Raw genomic sequence first — 5,547 nt, forward strand, 5'->3', positions numbered from 1 at the left:
CTGCACACAATGAAGAAAATAATTTGGGCTCTCCAGATCTTTGCACCAACAAGAAAATTCTTTGAGATGCTTTACTTAGCAAAACAAAATAGCCATTTATACCTAGTCTCTACCATCAGCAGCACGAAGAATTAGCAAAGGCTTTGAAATCAGTTTTCTTTTTTTTTTTCCTAAAGATCACCAGGAGGAGATAAAGGTACTGTCCTCTGTCTGAAGTGTTTGGAATTTTTTTAACTCTCTCTCTCTCTCCCACAGACCCCCACCCACCCCCTCCACACACACACACACACACACACACACACACACACACACACACACACTTTTTTCCTTTAATACTTTTTTTTTCTTTTTGAGACGGAGTCTCACTCTATTGCCCAAGCTGGAGTGCAGTGGTGTGATCTCAGCTCACTGGAACCTCCGCCTCCCAGGTTCAAGTGATTCTTCTGCCTCAGCCTCCCGAGTAGCTGGGACTACAGGCACAAGCCACCATACCTGGCTAATTTTTTTTTATTTTTAGTAGAGATGGGGTTTCACCGTGTTAGCAAGGATGGTCTTGAACTCCCAACCTCAGGTGATCCACCCGCCTCGGCCTCCCAAAGTGCTGGGATTATAGGCATGAGCCACTGCACCCTGTCTTTTTTTTTTGAGATGGAGTCTCCCTCTGTCACCCAGGCTGGAGTGCAATGGCACGACCTCGGCTCACTGCAACCTCCATCTCCCGAGCTCAAGCGATTTTCCTGCCTTAGCCTTCTGAATAGCTGGGACTACAGGTGCGCACCACCATACCCAGCTAATTTTGTACTTTTAGTAGAAATGGGGTTTTGCCATGTTGGTCAAGCTGGTCTCGAATTCCTGACCTCAGGTGATCTGCCCACCTTGGCCTCCCAAAGTGCTGGGATTACAGGCATGAGCCACCATGCCTGGCCTCTCTGGCCACTTCTGATCTGTTCTTAGTTACTGTAATTTTGCCACTTCAGAAATGTAATATGAAATCATAAGGCATATAACCTTTGAGACTGGGTTTTCTCACTCAGCATAATGTACTTTTAATTAATTAATTAATTAATTTTTTGAGACAGAGTCTTGCTCCATTAACCAGGCTGGAGTGCAGTGGCACAATCTCAGCTCACTGCAACCTCTGCATCCCGGCTCAAGCAATTGTCCTGCCTCACCTCTCAAGTAGCGGGGACTACAGGTATGTGCTACAACACTCAGCTAATTTTTTGTATTTTTTTCAGTTGTTTGTTTCCTTTAATTAACATCTAAATAGGTTATACATCTTTTATAATTATAATATGGAAATGTATATGAGCAAAATATATAAATTTTTTGGTGAATGCTTAGGGAAGAATGAGGTCAGTCAAGTTCACCCAAGGTCTTAAGCAGCAGCATCTATGCAGCCAGGGCGTGGTCAGAGTTTGGGGACAGAGGTAAATATCCGCAATTCATGCATCCTTTTGATTTCTTCTTTTAGTGCCTGATTAACCATCTGGTGTTGCTGGGCAGTTCTCTTCTCCTTAATTCTTCTGATTCAATTTTAATTTCATCCATCGTCCCACAACTCCTGAAATGTCAGTGACTTTGACAGCTGTAGCTCACGGAAACTTTGAGAATTTGGGTCACTCTGAGCTCCCCCTCAGTCTGGGTGGCAAACATCCGGTGGTGAAGTGGAAGCCCGCGGATCCAGCGGAGCAGAGGCGCTGCTGCGGCCAGGCTCCGGGCCGCCATGCCTGGCCGACGGGACCTGCTGCCCGAGGTCACTGTATGCCCCTAATTTTTTGTATTTGTAGTAGAGACGGGGTTTCACCATGTTGGCCAGGCTGCTCTCAAACTCCCGGCCTCAGGTAATCCACCCACCTCGGCCTCCCAAAGTGCTGGGATTACAAGTGTGAGCCACCGTTCCCGGCCAGACCAGCAGCCCTTTGCCACATTGTAACCCTGTGAGTTTGTTTTCATTAAATCGTTTCTCTTTTCTATATTTATGAGTCATTTTCCTAAAGATTTGGGGCCTTATATCTTCAAAATGATAACCTCCTTCCTTCCTTCCTTCCCTCCATCCCTCCCTCCCTCCCTCCTTTCCTCCCTCCCTCCCTCCCTCCTTTCCTCCCTCCCTCCCTCCCTCCCTCCCTCCTTCCTTCCTTCCTTCCTTCCTTCCTTCCTTCCTTCCTTCCTTCCTTCTTTCCTTCCTTCCTTCCTTCCTTCTTTCCTTCCTTCCTTCCTTCCTTTCTTTTTGAGACACAGTGTCACTCTGTTGCCCAGGCTGGAGTACAATGGCGGGACCTCAGCTCACTGCAACCTCTGCCTTCTGGGTTCAAGTGATTCTCCTGCCTCAGCTTCCCAAGTAGCTGAGATAACAGGCATCTGCCACCATGCCCAGCTAATTTTTTATATTTTTAATAGAGATGGGGTTTCACCATGCTGGCCAGGCTGGTCTCGAACTCCCAACCTCAGGCAATCCACTCGCCTCGGCCTACCAAAGTGCTGGGATTACAGGCATGAGCCAGCGCACCTGGCCTTTCTCTCTCTCTCTCTCTTTCTTTTTTTTTTTTTTTTTCCGAAGTCTCGCTCTGTTACCCAGGCTGGAATGCAGTGGTGCCATCTTGACTCACTGCAACCTCTGCCTCCTGGGTTCTAGCAATACTCCTGCCTCAGCCTCCCAAGTAACTGGAACTATAGGCACCCGCCACCATGCCCAGCGAATTTTTGTATTTTTAGTAGAGACGGGGTTTCACCATGTTGGCCAGGATGGTCTTGGCCCGCCTCAGCCTCCCAAAGTGCTAGGATTACAGGCATGAGCCACTGCGCCCGGCCTTCTTTCTTTCTTTCTTCCTTTGTTTTCTTTCTCTCTTTCTCTCTTTCTTTCTTTCTTTTTCCTTCCTTCCTTCCTTCTTCCTTTCTTTCTTTCTTTCTGTCTCTCTCTTTCTTTCTTTCTTTCTTTCTTTCTTTCTTTCTTTCTTTCTTTCTTTCTTTCTTTCCTTTTGGGTCAGGATTATAAAGGTGTTCATCCTTTGATCTTTCTGGGGAGTTGAAGAATTATTTTCAAGTACAGGAAGGTTCGTTGTCATTCTGGTACTGGAAGACAAAGATGATGCTTGTGTCACAGTGTTTTCAAGCAATCGCTTGTGCATTTTATCCTAAGTATTTACAGGCAAGAAGTCTTTGACTGGTGCTGTCAGAGGAGAGAGAGGTTTTTGTGAGCCAAGGGTCAGAGTGGGTTCCAAGAGGGCACAGGATTTGAGGAGATGAGAGCTGGGCATGGTGGCATAGGCCTGTAGTTCCAGCTACTCAGAAGGCCAAAGCGGGAGGATCGCTTGAGTCCAGGTGTTCAAGGCCAACCTGGGCAACATAGTGAAAACCCATCTCTGTTAAAAAGAAAAGGATTTGAGGAAATTAAAACTGCAGTGGACTTTCTACACGAGGAAAAATTACGAATAGAGGCAATGAGGAAGTAAAAAAAAACCCACTGTATTTATGGGAAGGTGAAAACCTCCTGGGTAGGCCGGGCGCGGTGGCTCGCACCTGTAATCCCAGCACTTTGGGAGGCCGAGATGGGCGGATCACGAGGTCAGGAGATCAAGACCATCCTGGCTAACACGGTGAAACCCCGTCTCTACTAAGAAATACAAAAAACTAGCCGGGCGAGGTGGCGGGCGCCTGTAGTCCCAGCTACTCGGGAGGCTGAGGCAGGAGAATGGCGTAAACCCAGGAGGCAGAGCTTGCAGTGAGCTGAGATCGCGCCACTGCACTCCAGCCTGGGTGACAGAGCGAGACTCCGTCTCAAAAAAAAAAAAAGAAATGTGATCTATCCTGTAAAAAACTTTAAATCCCCAAACAAGTGATTGACACAGATTACTGTGGATTAGAGGGGACGTTCATGATCAGAACAGGATTTGACAAAAATTAATCTGGCAATACCTCAAAGGATGAATTGGAGACAAAGAGACAGCGACATTTGTTTGGAAACATATCCAGGTGAGAAGTGCCAGATTCACATCAAAGCTGCGTTAATGGAGAAAAAGGGGCTGCTCGCGACATTTTATGTTGGAGTGAATGAAGTGCACAGTGGAGAACTGGGCACATGGACACAGCTTTGACCCACAGTGGAAGAGGTGAATTGCACTTGGGAGTTATCTTTATAAAGGAGATCAGGAAGGCAGTATTAAAGAGAGTTATTTTAACCTCCAAAAAAAAAAAAAAAGGAATAAAACAGTTTTCTAGAAAGACAGATGGTGATACAGAAAGGAAAAAAAAAAATTGGCCAGGCACAGTGGCTCACACCTGCAATCCCAGCACTTTGGGAGGCCGAGGCAGGTGGATTACCTGAGGTCAAGACTTTGAGACCAGCCTAGCCAACATAGTGAAACCCCATCTCTACTAAAAATACAAAAAAGTAGCCGGGTGTGGTGGCATGTGCCTGTAATCCCAGCTACTCTGGAGGCTGAGGTATGAGAATTGCTTGATCCTGGGAGGCAGAGGTTGCAGTGAGCCAAGGTTGCACCACTGCACTCCAGCCTGGGCAACAAGACCAAAAGTCTGTCTCCAAAAAAAAAAAAAAAAGAAATAAAAAAAAGTAAGAAAGAAATCAAGGTGTGGTGTCGGAAGTAGGAAGATGTAGGGAGCTTTCTTTTCTTTTCTTTTCTTTTTGAGACTGAGTTTCGCTCTTGTTGCCCAGGCTGGAGTGCAATGGCGCGATTTGGCTCACCGCAACCTCCACCTCCTGAGTTCGAGCAATTCTCCTACCTCAGCCTCCCTAGTAGCTGGGATTACAGGCATGTGCCACCACACACAGCTAATTTTTGTATTTTTAGTTGAGACGGGGTTTCTCCATGTTGGTCAGGCTGGTTTCAAACTCCCGACCTCAGGTGATCCGCCTGCCCCAGTATCCCAAAATGCTGGATTACAGGCATGAGCCACTACTGGCGGGAGCTTTCTTTTATGGTGAAATTGTTTAAGGAAGCATTTAGCATGACTAATCTGTTTTCCCCTTTGGAAATGGTTCACTTAAGTACAGCCTAATTAGGAGGGAATAGACAATGCACCCAAGGTCAAGATGGAACTTGCTTTGTTACCTTCTAAAGACTCATGAGAGTGGCAATATTTACGAACTGATACATTTAGAATGAGCCATGAACTGATGTGTGGGTGTGCATTTTTAATCAAAGCAGGAATGACATATCTAATCATGTCACTAACTCAAATTTCTTGTGTCTTAGTGCAAATCAAATTAATACCATGACTCTTATTTATCTTATTAAAAAAGCAATTCCCAACATGTATTACTTATTTATTTAGAAAGTAAATAACTTTATCAACCTGCTTTGGAGATATAAACTGCCCTGAGGAAGCAGTAGTCAGAATAAAAGCCAGCTACTGCAATTATCTCCTGCCGCCCTCTTGGATTCAAAAACTCACAGCTGGGCATGCACCTGTCATCCCAGCTACTTGGGAGCCTGAGGTGATTCGATTGCTTGAGCCCAGGAGTTTGAGACCAGCTTGGACAATGTAGTGAGACTCCTGTCTCAAAAAAAAAGAAGATTCATAAGCCTA

The 5,547-nt window shown here is 45.9% G+C and overlaps 1 pseudogene; it reads right to left on the reverse strand.

Moving 5' to 3' along the window:
* Positions 1–1,216: 1,216 nt before the first annotated feature.
* LOC102122548 (bolA-like protein 3 pseudogene) lies at positions 1,217–1,829 on the reverse strand (annotated as a pseudogene).
* Positions 1,830–5,547: the final 3,718 nt, after the last annotated feature.

This window comes from Macaca fascicularis, chromosome 6 (genome assembly GCF_037993035.2).
Source record: "Macaca fascicularis isolate 582-1 chromosome 6, T2T-MFA8v1.1".
Classification (NCBI taxonomy): Eukaryota; Metazoa; Chordata; class Mammalia; order Primates; family Cercopithecidae; genus Macaca; species Macaca fascicularis.